Consider the following 17,015-nt stretch of genomic DNA (forward strand, 5'->3'; position numbering starts at 1 on the left):
GAGGACCATGGATTGATCTTTGGGGCGACTGGCTCCATCGCATATACGTCCCGTAACGCACGCTTCCGCTCCCTCTTGGGGATGTGGGTTGTGTATATCATGTTCACCATCCGCACTTGTGGGGGAAATCCCTTCTGTCCACCGTTGTTCGGCGGCCTGGGCTCCTCCTCGTTGTCGCTATACAGCCCCTTGTCTTTGTTTTCGGCTCTTAACTTGCCTGCCTGCTTGAACACCCAACAATCCCTGTTGGTGTGCCTGGCTGGCTTTTCGGGGGTGCCATGTATCTGGCACAAGCGGTCGAGTATTCAGTCCAAACTGGACGGGCTCTGAGTATTTCTTTTGAATGGCTTTTTCCGTTGACCGGATTTGTAGCCTTGGAATCTGGCATTAACTGCCGTATCCTCGTTGTTGTCGCTGTTAACGCAGCGCTTTTGTTTGTTCCGACACGACCTATCGCTTTTGTCCTTGGTATTAGAATTACCAGGGTTCTTGGTTAAATTGTTGCTGTGAGCTAGCCAGCTGTCTTCTCCTGCGCAAAAGAGGGTCATGAGTGTCGTGAGGGCTGCCATAGATTTCGGCTTTTCCTGTCCCAGGTGCCGGGCAAGCCACTCGTCATGGATATTATGCTTGAAGGCCGCTGAGGCCTCTGCGTCCGGACAGTCGACTATCTGGTTTTTCTTTGTTAGGAACCGTGTCCAGAATTGCCTGGCTGATTCTTCTGGCTGCTGAATTATGTGGCTTAGGTCATCGGCGTCTGGTGGTCGCACATAAGTGCCCTGGAAGTTGTCAAGGAATGCGGCTTCCAGGTCCTCCCAAGAACCGATTGAGTCTGCTGGCAAGCTGTTAAGCCAATGCCAAGCCGGTCCCTTAAGTTTGAGTGGGAGGTATTTGATGGCGGGATTTAGAGCGGCGCCGCTGACGCTGGCGCTTGGGCTGTTTCTTAGAGGTATCGTCCCCCGCTGTTCCATCGCCATCTCCATCCTTTGGAGTGTCCACCATATATATGTCATATGACGAGGTGGCCTTCCAGCGCCCTACAGGTGCTGGTTCTTGTTCGTCTCCTGCATCGTCGTCCATGCCGTTGATGTCTTCGGAGTCGAAGTCAAGCATGTCGGTTAAGTCGTCGACAGTGGCTACGAAGTGGGTGGTGGGTGGTTTTTGAATTTCTTCATCGTTCCTATCCCAACCTTGCTGACCGTAGTCCGTCCAGGGCTCTCCTGATAAAGAGAGAGACTTTAGAGAATTCAGGATGTCGCCGAAGGGCGAGTGCTGAAAGATGTTCGCGGCGGTGAACTCCATTATCGGCGCCCAATCGGATTCGATCGGGCGGGGGGCTCGGAGTTCGGAGAGGAATCCGGCTCCTCGGAGTCACGGGCCATGCGGAGTGCGGGGCTGGAGTTCGGCTCGATCGCCTCTGAGATCGCAGCCCCTGAGGCAGCATCCAACCGCTAATCCTTGATCGGCGCAGTAGGCTCCGAATCAATGGTCGGAACCGATGTGTGTGCGGCCTCCAAGGCACTGTTCGGCGGCAGAGCTATATCATGCCCATCGAGACAGTGCGGCGCGCTTGGCTGTGGCTCGAATTCGTCGAAGATCAACTCCCTGCGGATGTCAGCCGTGTAGTTTAGGCTTCCAAACCTGACCTGATGGCCAGGGGCGTAGCTTTCGATCTGCTCAAGGTGGCCAAGCGAATTGGCCCGCAGTCTTCAATCTTGTATCTTCATAGTCCTGGAGTCCAGCTGAAGGTATAGTCCGGCTACCCGAACACCCCCTAATCCAGGACTCCCTCAGTTAGGGTTACACAAGGTTGGTTACAAAGGAGGAGATATCCATATCCGTATTGCCTACCTTGCCTTCCATGCCAAGTAGAGTCCCATCCGGACATGAGACGAAGTCTTCAATCTTGTATCTTCATAGTCTAACAGTCCGGCCAATGGAGATAGTCCGGCTGTCCGGAGACCCCCTAATCCAGGACTCCCTCAATAGCCCCTGAACCAGGCTTCAATGACGATGAGTCTGGTGCGCAGTATTGTCTTCGACATTGCAAGGCGGGTTCCTTCTCCGGATACATCACAGAAGAGTTTGAATACCAGGATAGTGTCCGACCCTGCAAAATAAGTTCCACATTCCACCGTAGAGAGAATAATATTTTCGAAGATCTAATTTGCTGTCTTGTTTTGGTAGAACGACGTTACGTCATGGCCCGGTGATTATTCAAACCGTTTCTTTTAACCAGCCCCGCACATAACGCGAGGCAGTTTTTCAACACGTCTTGTCAAAGCAGAGATCGTCTCCCCTTATTACGGGATTCTCATCAATACGGGCGTGGGTAACCCAACCGCGCCATCAATTGCGGCGCTTGGGGGATAAGCGAGTTTTACCAGGCAAGTGGGGACGCTTAGCTTCGTCCGCCCATATAAAGGGATAAGGATTCACCTTTCTATCCACGCCTTCTTCCTCCTTTGCTCATCTGTTTTCGCACACTCGAGCTCCAGTGCCCAAGTCCGCTCTTCCCACCTCAACCTTCTCCAACCATGTCCGGAGCGGGAGGCAGGTAGATGGTCTCCTCCGTCACGGAGGGAGACATCAAGAAACTGAGGAGAGCCGGATACCTGCCCGACGACATCGCGCACCGGCTCCCAGATGAGGGGCAGCTCATCCCCACCCCCCAGGCCTCATGAGAGGGTAGTATTCCTCACCCATTTCCTCCGCGGACTGGGATTCCCTCTCCATCCCTTCATCCGGGGGCTCATGTTTTATTACGGCCTGGATTTCCATGATCTGGCCCCGAACTTCATCCTCAACATCTCGGCGTTTATCGTCGTGTGCGAGGCCTTCCTCCGCATCAAGCCCCACTTCGGCTTATGGCTGAAGACCTTCAATGTCAAGCCGAAGGTGGTGGGCGGCCGCCAGGCGGAGTGCGGAGGCGCCATGGTGGGCAAGATGCCCAACGTAACATGGCTCGAGGGCTCCTTTGTGGAAACCATAAAGGGGTGGCAATCGAGGTGGTTCTATATCACCGAGCCGTGCAAACCTGCATGGGCAGCGGCCCCCGAGTTCCGATCCGGCATCCCCACGCGGGTCACCTCCTGGAAAGAGAAGGGCCTATCCTGGGGTAGTTCGAAAGAGCTGACCGGACTCCAAACATGAATTCAAAACATGGTGGACAAGAAGCTCAAGCTTGTCAACATAGTCCAAGTTATGCTCATCCGCCGGATACTCCCATGCCAACAACGGGAGTTCAACTTGTGGGAGTTCAATCCGGCGCAGCACCGAACTCTGAACAGGCTCTTCGACACGACTCATGAAGACGCCTGGAGGGTGCTGTTCAAAAGTGCCGAGGTCCCCCCCCTATTACTGAGGATCGTGGATTCAGCGCGAAGCGCCAAGCTGGTGCGGTAAGCTGCTTTACCTTTCACAGGATACTTATTTTTTATATAGATTGACTCTATGCGGGATCTAAACTCCCGTACCTTTGACAGGACCGGCAGAAGATGGCCGGACAGATCGACTGTCCAGCTCCTTTGCCCGAAGGCCCCACAGACACTCTTCTGGCGAAGATGTTGACTCCGGCCCCTTATACGGTTCCGGAGAAGACCAAGAAGGCCAAGGGAACCCGAAAAAGTTCCCGATGCCAGGCGTCGTCGGACTCACCGTCTGATGACTCTGCGGCGCACTCTTCCCACGAAGATGAGGAAGAAGAAGAAGAAGAAGAAGAAGAAGAAGAAGAAGAAGAAGAAGAAGAAGAAGAAGATGTTCCCCCACCGACTGGGGGAGACAAAAAAAGGAAGGTCGCCCCAACTGGGGAGGCCGGAGGGTCCAAGAAGGGAAGGACTCTCCTTCCGGACAGTTCCACCGTCACCGACGAAGGCGAAGACGAGTGGTTGCCCAGGGTCAAGCCCCCCGGGAGATCGTAAGTATTCGGATACCATAGTAACTCATAGGATTCCTTTGTCGCACTGCTTTCCCTAACTCCGAATGCAATTATGCAGGCCGCCACGAGCCAGTATCGATGTATCATCAGACAACTCCTTGGGCTTGTCGGACATGGATAGCGATCCAGTCCCGACCGCCACCTCCCCTCATCCTGCCGACGACGCCGAGGTGTTGTCTCAAGAGTCACTGGGTCGAGGGGAGACAGTCCTGGAGGCGCCTCAAGGCAACCTTTCGGACTTCGGGAGCCGCGGGGACGAGGCCCCCAAGAGCTCCGAGTTCAGCCCTCAGCCGAACACCGCGCCGGACCCTCTAGTGGTTCCGGGCTCGGGCAGGCGGCCTCCTTCTAAGAGGGGTAAGACGCCTGTGCTGGTGACCTCTGTCCATCCAGAGGCACCGGACAATCTGCTGGAAGTGCTTCGCAACGCTTCCATCGACGAGGAGCCCAGAAGGTTCAGTCCGCCAAGAGCGGATTGACTGAAGCTTGTGCCAGCCTTCTAACAGGCTTCGAGGTAAGTGTTTTAAAATGTAGTAGAAATATTACCGCATAGACAGTAGCCCCTGATGCTCTGTTCGGTGTTCACAAAGAAAAGCCGAACAGAGGGTCAAATAATATCGTAGGAATATAATATAAGTATGTCAATATGCGTATGCAGGCTTCATTGCTGGCGTCCGCCGCACTGATTGCGGAGGTCGCCGTACTGAAGCAGGACCTCGAGGGGTCCAGGAAAGAGCTCGGCCTTGCCAAGAGGCAGCTCGAGGAGAACAAAGGTAAGTAATACCCCGTCTATAGATATGTATATATAAAAAGGGACGCGATTGCAAAATGACAGGATCATTGTATGTTTGCGAGGGGCCATGACCGAGGTGGCGACCCTGAAGCAAGCGCTAACCCAGGCCGAAGATAAAGCGGCCAAGGAGCGTGCCGAGCGAGAGAAGCACGAGGATCGGGTGGGCGAGGTGCAGCAAGAGCTCCAGGCTCTCGTGATGAAGCACGAGGCGTTGGAGCTTGACTCGAAGACACGAGAGTCTGAGCTTGCCGCGGCCCTTGAGAGCACAAAGAGTGCCAAGGCCGAGGCCCAGAAGGCCCTCCAAGAGATCGACGCGATGAAAAAGATAGCGGTGGGTAAGGCTTTCTATATGCAAAGCAAGCATGTAGAAGTAAATTACCGATTACTTACCCGGATCCGGAGCTCTTCAGGAGCATTCGTAGATTTGCCCCGCGGTGTGTCCGATGCCGCACAATTTTACCAGGCCAAGGACGGAAGCTCGACGGAGAAGCTGTTCTGGTCTCAGTATGTTGAGGCCGAACATCCAGTGCCAATGAGCGACCAGCTGAAGCAGATGGTCGAGCTACATAAGGCGGCCGATCAGGCCATGAAGAGCTTTATAGTCCGGCTGTGGCCTGGCGACGCTCTTCCGAACAGCTTCTTCGGCCTGGTGAGGCGGCTTGTGGACGCCTGCCCGCGGCTGGAGGTCGTCAAGCGATCTGTCTGCATTAAAGGTGCACACTGGGCTTTCGCCCGTGTGAAATTGCAGTGGGTCAAGCTAGACGCCGTGAAGCTGATCAAGGAGGGGCCACCAGAGGGCAAGGAGCACCACCACCCCGAGATGTACTACGAGGGTGTTCTGCCGGGTGCCCGTCTCATCGCGGACGAGTGTTCAAAAGATGTAATATTTGAATGATACTTTCTCGTTTTATCATGTATGTATGAAAACTTGTTTCATATGCTCTATGCAACGCTTGTTTGAATTTAAAATATTACCTTATGTCTGGCTGTTTATCCAATCTGAGAGATGGCTAGTCCTCGGCTTCTGCCCCCATGCCACGAGTGCTGGGGTATTCGGGATAAACCTGAGCACTCTTGTTCCCATATTTGGGTCCTTCGAGGGAGGTGCTTAGCACAACGAACAAGGCAACCGGACTAATAATGCTTTATCACTCTCACTTAGCCATATAATTCTATAATTTTAAATTTCGGCGAAGCCCCTGGTGTTCGGAAGGCCGAATTCGGGGCGCGATACACGCCTGTAAGCCGGACAGGGCCGTCCCCTCGCCCTAAGCGGCATAAGTCTTTAGGGACTCGGAAAACCTCGCCGAACAGCGACCAGTCTCTCGCCTTATCATGACAGTCAGTTTTAGCTTTCTCTACCAAGGTGCTAACCCGGCAGAACCGGGGCACAATCGCAGTAGTTCTCCTAGCGCTACCCTAGCCGATAGAGCGGAACGTAAGGTACCAAAACATAGGAGCCGGGAAAACCCAACATTTGACCAAAGACATGATTCGGAGCTGATGCATATAATGCTATAAGTTCGGGGTGCCGCACTTGTGAAAGTGTTCGGACTTTTCACACCGCATTGTGGGGTACGTAAGCCCCTGGTGTATTGGCCGTACCATAGTGTACGGTTGCAAGGCGTCGTTAATGAACACATAGATATATATATATAACAACAATGCAATAATAGTCGTAATGTCAAGCATTATTTATTAAAAAATTGCGTTAAAGCAGAGTGATACAGATAGTGCGATAAGCAAAGAGTAGGACTATGTCCCTTCCAAGGGCAAGCTGAGAAATGATGTTAAATTGAGTATTTCACTCGTTACTGTAATCAACCTGGGAATTCCGTGGTATGACGTAGCTGTCTGCCTCCTTGGTTGCTGCATCGTGTGTTCGGAAATAGTGTTGCCGGACAGTGTTTCCAGAGATTAAGGTCCTGAAAGAAAAAGAAAAATAACCAAACGAGAAGCCCCTAGTGCGGTTTAGGCCGCGTCTTGGGGCGTGCCACAGTTGTGACCCCCTCCCCACCTGTGCCCATGGTATTTTTAATGCGTAATTATGTACACGTGGCATGAGTTTCGCCGCTGGGCTGGGATTGGGGTGGCCACTGTATTGCTACACGAGCTCCGATCACGCCAGGCGGTCTATTTGCCGATTACCTCGAGCGCGCTTGAAGGTGTCCGAGCTTTGAAGCGCCGAACTGGTTGATTGCCTTGAGAGGCTGCTTTGCGCTTCTGCTGCGAGGGCCGCAGTGTGCTCCTCTGTTCAGAGAGAGCGCTCTGTGTTTCCATTGACTGTAGTAACTCTGCGAGGTCCTGGCATCTTGAGCTTGAGGTATGCATAATGCGGTACCGCATTGAATCTAGCGAATGCGGTTCGCTCGAGCAGCGCGTGATAACCAGTGCGGAACGGGACTATATTGAAGATTAACTCTTTGCTTCAGAAATTATCCAAGGATCCGAAGAACACTTCCAGTGTAACTTTGCCTGTGCAATGGGCCTCTACACCTGGAATGACGCCCTTAAAGGTTGTTTTTGTGGGTTTGATCCTTGAGGGGTCTATACCCATTTTGCGCACTGTATCCTGATAAAGCAGGTTCAGGCTGCTGCCGCCATCCATAAGGACTTGAGTGAGATTAAATCCATCAATGATTGGGTCTAGGACCAGTGCGGCGAATCCGCCATGACGGATACTAGTGGGGTGGTCCCTGTGATCGAAGGTGACCGGACAGGAGGACCAAGGGTTGAACTTTAGGGCGACTGGCTCCAACGCATATACGTCCCTGAGCGCACGCTTCCGCTCCCTCTTGGGGATGTGGGTTGCGTATATCATGTTCACCGTCCGCACTTGCGGGGGAAACCTCTTCTGTCCTCCAGTGTGCGGCTGCCGGGGCTCCTCCTCGTCATCGCTATGTGGCCCCTTGTCCTTGTTTTCGGCAATTAACTTACCAGCCTGCTTGAACACCCAACAATCCCTGTTGATGTGATTGGCTGGCTTGTCTAGGGTGCCGTGTATTTGACACGAGCGATCGAGTATACAGTCCAAGCTGGACGGACCCGGCGTACTTTGTTTGAATGGCTTTTTCCGCTGACCGGGTTTAGAGCCTTTGAATCCGGCATTGACTACCGTATCCTCAATATTTTCGCTGTTAATGCGACGCTTATGCTTGTTGCGACGTGACCTATTGCCGTCCTTGGTATCTGAGGTACCATGGTTCTTTCATATGTTATTACTGCGAGCCAGCCAGCTGTCTTCTCCCGCACAAAAGCGGGTCATGAGCATCGTGAGAGCTGCCATAGATTTCGGCTTTTCCTGACCAAGGTGTCGGGCTAGCCACTCATCTCGGATGTTGTGCTTGAAAGCCGCTAAGGCCTCCGCATCCGGATAGTCGACGATTTGATTTTTCTTTGTAAGGAACCGAGTCCAGAATTGCCTGGCCGACTCTTCTGGCTGCTGAATTATGTGGCTCAAATCATCAGCGTCTGGTGGTCGCACATAAGTGCCCTGAAAGTTGTTGAGGAATGCGGCTTCCAGATCTTCCCAACAGCTAATGGAGTCCACTGGCAAGCTGTTAAGCCAATGCCGCGCTGGTCCTTTGAGCTTTAGTGGGAGGTATTTGATGGCGTGTAAGTCATCGCCGCGGGCCATGTGGATGTGGAGGAGGAAGTCCTCAATCCATACTGTGGGATCTGTTGTGTTGTCGTATGATTCAATATTACAGGTTTGAAACCTTCTGGGAATTGATGTTCCATTACTTCGTCTGTGAAGCATAAGGGGTGTGCGGTGCCTCTGTATTGGGCTATATCGCGACGCAGCTCGAATGGGTCTTGCCCGCTGTGTTCGGCACGCCCGGATTTGCTGTATACGGCGTGACGTTTATCGTCTCGCAGAGTGGTGTGCCGTCGTGATCCGTAGATCGATCTTGCATGCTTTGCTTTGTCCTCCAATATGTCTCGCAGGTCTGGCGTATCTCCCCATGCCTTTTTATTTGAATGGCGTTGGGGTGGAGGCTGAGCTTTTGGCTGGAATTCCTCTCTATCGCAGCCACAAGGTGGCCGATCAGCCGTATCATACGCTTCTTCCTCCAGTCGGTGTAGTAACTGCGCCTTGGGTAACTCTTGGAGGGGCGCTCGAGTTTATATTCCTCGGCCGCGAGGACTTCAGTCCATTTGTCAGCTAGCAGATCTTGATCAGCTTGAAGCTGCTGCTGCTTTTTCTTCAGGCTATTTGCCGTGGCCATAAGCCGGTGCTTGAAGCGCTCTTGTTCGACGGGATCCTCTGGTACGGCGAATTCATCATCGCCGAGGCTTGCCTCGTCTTCGGAGGGGGGCATGTGATTGTAATCCTCCTCCTCTCCGTCAGCCGCTCTCTCAGGAGAGCTGGCTCCTCCATCCTCCTGCTCTAAATCTTGCTGGAGGGGTTTGTTGTTTTCTTCAGCACTATCCGGAGTGTTATTATCTCCTGTGCTGGTATCACCACTTTTGCTTTGGCGGGACTTAGAGCGGCGCCGCTGACGTCGGCGTTTGGGTTGCTTCTTGGAGGGGTCACCCTCCACTATCTCGTCGCCATTGCCTTCTTTGGGTGTATCCACCATGTATATGTCATATGATGAGGTGGCTTATCCAGTGCCCTATAGGTGCTGGTTCATGTTCGTCTCCTACATCATCGTCCATACCGTCGATGTCTTCGGAATCGAAGTCGAGCATGTCGGTTAAATCATCGATAGTGGCTATGAAGTGGGTGGTGGGTGGGCGTCGAATTTCTTCGTCGTCCGCATCCCAATCCTGTTGGCCATAATCCGGCCAGGGCTCTCTTGACAAAGAGAGAGACCTTAGTGAATTCAGAATGTCGCCGAAGGGCGAGTGCTGAAAGATATCCGCGGCGGTGAATTCCATGATCGGCGCCCAATCGGATTCGATTGGCAGGGGCGCAGATGGTTCAGATGTAACGCCCTCGATGCGGCTATATCTCCTACGTGTCGAAGCACGACTTAGAGGCATAACCGCACTGAAAGCAATGTCGCAAGTAAGGTAATCTTCACAACAACCCATGTAAAAATATAAAAGGGGAAAGGATACATAGTTGGCTTACACGCGCCAAGTCACACAAATACATGAATAACATTACAATCATCCAATACACTCATGGTCCGACTACGGTACCAAAATAAAGATCAACCCCCACATGCGACATGGTCCCCGATCACCCCAACTGGGCACCACTACTAATCATCAGGGAAAGACACATAGTAACGGCGAGAGTCTTCATCGAACTCCCACTTGAGCTCAAGCGCATCATCTGGAACGGTATCATCGGTCCCTGCATCTGGTTTGGAAGTAAACTGTGAGTCACGGGGACTCAGCAATCTCGCACCCACGCGATCAAGACTATTTAAGCTTATAGGTAAGGCAAAGGTATGATGTGGAGCTGCAGCAAGCGACTAGCATATATGGTGGCTAACATACGCAAAAGAGAGCGAGAAGAGAAGGCAAAGCACGGACGAACAACTATGATCAAGAAGTGATCCTAGAACAACCTACGTCAAACATTACTCCAACACCGTGTTCACTTCCCGGACTCTGCCGAGAAGAGACCATCACGGTTACACACACGGTTGATTCATTTTAATTAAGTTAAGTTTCACGTTATCTACAACCGGACATTAACAAATTCCCATCTGCCCATAACCGCGGGCACGGCTTTCAAAAGTTCAAATCCCTGCAGGGGAGTCCCAACTTAGCCCATCACAAGCTCTCACGGTCAACGAAGGATATTCCTTCTCCCGAGACATTCCGATCAGACTCGGCATCTCGGTTTTACAAGACATCCTCGACAATGGTAAAACAAGTCCAGCAACACCGCCCGAATGTGCCGACAAATCCCGATAGGAGCTGCACATATCTCGTTCTCAGGGCACACTCAGATGAGACTAGCTATGAGTAAAACCAACCCTCTAGTTTCCCCGAGGTGGCCCCGCAGGCAGCTCAGTCGGACCAACACTCAGAGGAGCACTGGCCCAGGGGGTTTAAATAAAGATGACGCTTGGGCTCCGGAAACCCAAGGGAAAAAGAGGCTAGGTGGCAAATGGTAAAACCAAGGTTGGGCATTGCTGGAGGAGTTTTATTCAAGGCGAACTGTCAAGGGGTTCCCATTATAACCCAACCGCATAAGGAACGCAAAATCCGGGAACATAACACCGATATGACGGAAACTAGGGCGGCAAGAGTGGAACAAAACACTAGGCAAAAGGCAGAGCCTTCCCCCCTTTACCAAGTATATAGATGCATTAAGATAACAAGATAATATGGTGATATCCCAACAATAAACAATGTTCCAACAAGGAACGATCTCCAATCTTCACCTGCAACTAGCAACGCTATAAGAGGGGCTGAGCAAAGCGGTAACATAGCCAATCAACGGTTTGCTAGGATATGGTGGGTTAGAGGTTTGACATGGAAATTTGGGAGGCATGATAAGCAAGTGGTAGGTATCGTAGCATAGGCATAGCAAAAGAGCGAGCATCTAGCAAGCAAAGATAGAAGTGATTTCGAGGGTATGATCATCTTGCCTGCAAAGTTCTTAGAGTTGACTTGATCCTTGTTGTCGGATTTCGGGTTCTGGCAGACCCTTGAGGTTCAAACACTGGGGTGTGCACGGAGATTTCGCCTCCTACCTACCTGCACCCCTCCGCCTCGCTAAGATCTAAGCTATGGAAAGAAGAACCCAAGAGACACAGGGTTTATACTGGTTCGGGCCACCGTTGTGGTGTAATACCCTACTCCAGTGTGTGGTGTGGTGGATTGCCTCTTGGGCTGATGATGAGGAACAATACAAGGAAGAACAGCCTCGCGAGGGTCTGCTCTTGGCTGGGGCGATGAACTGCTGGGAGGAGCTCAGTCACCCTTCTCTCTCTCTCTCTCTCCCTCCGATTGTTGATCTCGACCCCCCTAAAACTTTCTCTCTTTTTCTTCCCCCTGCCCTGTGGGTGGCTGGTCCTATTTATAGAGGCCCTGGTCCTCTTCCCAAATATCAAGCGGGAAGGGATCCAACAATGGCGGGCTAATTTGAAGGGGGACATCTAGTACCAGCTATCCTGACAAAAGTAGTCTTCGCCTGCATAAAGCTCTGGTGGTGACGCCGTCTTGGGTTCCACAATGACCTCCGCCTTGCAGTCCTCCTGGTCTTGGTCTTGTTGCATCGAAATGGCAACCTTTGCCTGATGCCTCGGTACTCCGCGGCTGCGCTTGCTCCCTTTGCACCAAAGAGGAAAGGAGGACACTGCGCGGGCTGGCACCCGCCTGGCGCCTTTGGTCGTCATGGCTTGCGTCACGGGCACCTCGTGAGTTACCCCGCCTTGATCTCTCGGCCTCCTCACGAGCCAGCCTGATGATGTCGTGCCTGAGGAAGCTCCGCGTCATCTGCCCCGCGAGGCTTGGCCCCTCGCGAGGGTCTTGGGTCAGTGTTGGTGAAGATGGGCCGTGCTGGGCCCCCCTTTGAGCCACGCCGCAGGCCGCAGGCAGGCAAGTCTGGGGACCCCCGTTCCCAGAACGCCGACAGTAGCCCCGGGTCCAAGGCGCGCCCGGACTTGGCCGTGCAGGGAGGCGGAAGGGCAAGAGCGAAGCGCCGTGGGCCCTAACAGCCTGCGGCCTTGGGCGCCGCGTGGCGGTTGACTGGACGTGGGTGGCACTGTTCCCCCAGGCCCCCCTTATTTTGCGCCATGCTAGGCGGACTCGTAGTTATACACAGCCGCTCCCCCTTCTGTTGCTCGAGCGCCCTCTGTCCTTCCTCCTCTCGAACTCCAGCTTCTGTTTTCAACCCAATCTCGAACCCCCCCCCTTCCCATCACCATGGCTCCGACGAAGAAGGGAAGAGGGAAGAAACCCGTGCCTCCGCCTTGTCCGCTGCCGTTGGCGGCCCCCGCCGAGGGCTTAGGCAAGGTTAGCTCGGCTCTGGCCACTATCTTCAACGAATGCGGGAGGACGATGGCCTGGCTTGCGTCCCACTTCTCCATCGATAGGATAGTCACCGAGGTCCCGTATTTTGCCGACGCCCTGTGGGCGGGTCTGGTTCCTCCCTTTTCTGATTTCTTCAATGCCGTGCTTTCCCACTATCAGATCCACATGATGCATCTGGGTCCTGAATCCATCACCCTCCTTTCGGTCTTCGCCTTTGTTTGCGAGGCTATGATGGGCATCCTTCCTTCGGTTGCCTTGCTGCGCCACTTCTTCTCGCTGCGCCTTGTCGACCCTACCCAATGTTGGGCGTGCGTGAGCTTCGTTGCCGCGTCTGAGACAGCGGCCTCTGGGATTGACTTCAAGCTCCCCTCGCCCGCGGCTGGGTTCCGCGAGCGGTGGCTGTATGTGGACGCAGGGGTGCCCAGCCCCCTGCTATCGGCGCCAACTTCGCCTGCTGTCCCCAATTCGGGCTGGGGCCAGGAGACGCTTGAGAGCCCCCGGCTCGTCTTCGTCTGGCACCGCTTTGTGTTCTTGAGGTTGCTTGGCGTGATAGTGCCCAAGGTGGTGAAGGAGTTCCTGCTACGCCGCGTTGCTCCTCTCCAACGCCACTCCCGCCGGATGTGGGCCTTCAGCGGGTGCGATGATCGTATGAGGCTCCAGGAAGAGGACCTGACTCGTGAAGTGCTGAGGACAGCGCTCTTGACCCTGACTGGGGACCCCAACCCTGGCAGCATCCAGCAGGGAGGGGCCTTGTTGTACCTCTGCCAGAGCAGGGGCGATTTTGTGAAGCAGATGCCTATCTTTGATGAGTGGGGGTCACGCCCCGCCGGCCTCAAGGGGCCTCGCGAGAACCCAGTGGTGGTGACTGCCCTTCCAGTCGGCCAAGGCGGCTCTTCGTCAAGCGGCGGAGCAGGGAGGCATGAGGCCAGAGGCCGAGGGGGCTCCCGGCGGGGTGAAGGCGTCGGGCGATGCTCATGAGGGAGTAGCTCTCGGGGCCCGTGCCACTGAGGCTGAGGGTGACGAGCAGCTGCCCTCAGCGCCTGCGACTGAGGCCCCTGAGGCTCTGGCTGCTTCCCTTGGCGAGGCGATTGGCAGCGCGCATCAGGTAGGCCCCACTGACACAGATCGCCTTGACGCTCCGTCTTCGTCGCAGGTTGATCCCTGCGCCCAACTCTTGGGCCGCTTCCGCGTGGACTTTGAGGCCCTCCGAAAGAGAAGGGAGGCCCCGGGCGACGATTACTCTTGTCGCCTGCTGAAGCGTAGGAAGTACTTCGCCACTGATGAGTAAGCCTTCTCCTTTCCCAGCTCCCGATCCTTCTGTTGCTTTTACTGACCCTTGCTCCACAGGCCCCTTCCAGCCGAGCTTGCGGAGACGGCTGAGGTGTCGTCCCCCTTGGCTTCGCCCCCTCCATCCTCCTCAAGCGCCCCGAGCAGCAGAGCCCTTGTGGTGAGGGCGATCGAAGAGGCGGACCGTCCCGAGGTGCATCATGGCCCTGCGTGCCTCGCGATCCTCTTCCGCAGGCCTTCTCGCGGCATAGTCAGCCTGTCATGGGCTTCTCGCCTGGTCGTGGACTGCGATTGGCTGAGGCGCTCCCTGCGCTCTTCACCTGGGGACGGGCTGGCTCCAGGCTGGGCTTCTGGTGCTGCGTGCCCGGCCGTCGCGAGGGTGCCAGCCCCCAGCCAGGAGGGGGAGTGCTGATTCATGGCCCCCGGTGCTTGCTTGGGGCAGATGATGGTGTGGAAGACGTGCTCGAGCGTGCTCGGGGCCGTCGCGCTCTCCGCCAAGGATTCCTTCGAAGGGCGGCTGACGCAGTAAGCCTGCTTGGTGAGGAGCTTGCTGATGAAGACGCGCGCCTTGAGGCCGAGGGCCTGTGCCTGGCCGCAGAGAGGCGCGAACTGGAGGGCGCCATTGCCCTTGCGCGCCGTCAGCGCGATCTTGACGACACAGAGGCCAATGCGTCGCTGGTGGCCTCTCGGGAGGCCCGATCTTGGGCCGCTGAGGAGGCCCGGGAAGCCGACCGGCGGCGAAAGGCAGCGGAGGAGCGGGCTCGGGAGCTCCTGGCCTGGTGCCACTCACTGGAGGAGCAGGTGGAGCTGCGCAAGGCAGCCCTCGCGTCGATGAAGGTGGCCTCTGGCGACTCAGCAGAGCTCCAGAAGTGTGAGGAGGCGCTGACGCTGGAAGCCGCCGAACGTACCCACGAGTACGAGCGTCTGGAGACGAGGGAGCGCTTGGTGACGCAGGCGGAGGATGATGTCGCTGCACAGGAAGCCCGTGTCCTGGAGGAGGTCGGACATCGGGTGGCGATGGCGCATTTGAACCTCGAGCACGAGTTTGAGGAGAAGCTGGGGTTGATCCGGGCCGAGGCTGAAGGCAGGACTGCTGCCTTGAGAGCCAAGCTGGAGGAGGCGACACGGCGGGTCGATGCTTTTCGGGCTGCCCTTGAGGTGGCGAAAGGTGAGTTAACCACCTCCCAGGCCGAGGTGCTCCTTCTTCGCCAGCGGGTGTAGGAGGCTGAGGCCGTCGCGCGCCAGAATGCGGATGAGATACGTCAGCGGCGGATCCTGGAGCATGAGCATGGCCCCATGCTCACCACGCTCTGGGAGAGAGCCAACACAGCCTTGGGCAACATCTGTGAGGCGGCTGTTGGCAAGCCGCATGCAGTCAACTACGCCGGCAATCTTCAGTTCTTCACTGACGTGGTGACGCAGCTGGAGGCACGGTCGGTCAGGGCTGACAGGTTGGTGGAGGAGAGGAGTCGTGTCCTGCTCGGGCGTGCCTTTTCTCTCGTCTTCAGCCATCTCCAGAACATGGATCCCCCCTTCGATTTCGACGCCGCCATCGCCCCAGTCCCCCAGGCCGTCTGAGGCGACCTGGCGCACTGGGTGGAAGACAACTGGATGCTCTTATCAGGGCCTTCGCTTTAGACAACGACGGCATGATCGTAGCTGCCGACGAGGGCGGTGTGCCGAACGGCCCTGACGCCGCTGGCGGCGACGCGGACAGCGATGGCGAGTTCAGCGATGCCAGCAACGGCTCGGGTGGTGCTCTTGAGGACGCATTGGGGGATTTATCCGACTGATTGTGCATCGTTCCTGCTTCCTTACCCTGCATGAATAGAACTCAGGTTTTGGCCTGATGGCTGTGAGAGCATTTTGGAGGGGGGGCCCCTCATGTAAAACTTGTGTTCATCATATTAGTAGACGCTACATTGCCCATGCGCCCGCGCCAAGTGGTTGGCTTAAGTGACGCACTGGTCGGCTAGTTTACCTTTGCCCCGTGCTGGTCCTGAGGTAGCCTGTGGGAGGTTGTGGTGCCCCGAGGGTTCCCTGATTGGATCCGTAGGACCTGCAGTTAAACACCCTCCTGAGAGGACGCGTCGGCGGCAGTCTGGGCTGCGCGCAAGCTAGGCCTGACCCGGCTCACGAGGGGCTCACGAGGGGAGGCAGCTGAGGCGAAGTGGTAACCGAAACGCGAGAAATTGCTCGAACGAGACTAAGCACCCCTTCCCCGAACACACGCAAATCTCAAATTCGAATCCAACTTGAATCTAGCGGGGGAAAGCGACAACCAAAGGGAAAAGCAACGAAAGCAGACAAAAGGCCGCGCCCGGCACCTAATCTAGTCTTGGACGTCTTCTCACCAGCGCAGAGCTAAGTGCTGCCACTGGGCGTGGGAGGGAGCCCCAGGGCCTGAGGCCGGCACCCCTGAGACTCCGGGGCGTGTACAGCCGCACTCATTATTACGTGAGAGTGTCATGGGGCGGCGAGCTTCACAGGCACTGGGCCTTCTTCACAGGTACTGGCCTTGCTTCATATTGCCAGATGAGGGCCCGCCTTGCGCCACACTCTAGTGCCATCAACGACGACCGGAAACCAGGACGTCGCCGATGGGGTAGAGCGGTCGCTAGCGGTTCCCCCGACGACCACGGGTCCTCCGCCAGGGGCAGGCCCTGAGGCACCTCCCCATCGGAGGGCCTACCTCCTGAGAACACCTTGCTCCGAACGCCGCGGTGGTGATGTCGGATCTCGGCCCCTCTCCTGCAGCCCCCTGCGCCCTCCTCCCGAGGGGTAGGAGACTGTGGGAGCGGGGCAGCTGCTCGCTGTGGCGACCTGCACCTCCTGCGATCCATGGTTAGCGTATGCCTACTCCTGAAGAATTAGCGGTACCGGATAATTGTTGCCTCCAGCGTGGCCAGTGGGACCATCCCGGGGCTCCTGGAAAGGCTCAGCTTCTGGTGCCTCGTCCCCCTAGCTTGGGCTGAGGAGTGAGCCCTGTTTGCTCTCGTGAGGGTGTCCTTGGTCCATCATGAGGGGCACGTATTCCTCTGGCGCCGTCATCCCGAAGGC

This window comes from Triticum urartu, chromosome 4 (genome assembly GCF_003073215.2).
Source record: "Triticum urartu cultivar G1812 chromosome 4, Tu2.1, whole genome shotgun sequence".
Taxonomy (NCBI): Eukaryota; Viridiplantae; Streptophyta; class Magnoliopsida; order Poales; family Poaceae; genus Triticum; species Triticum urartu.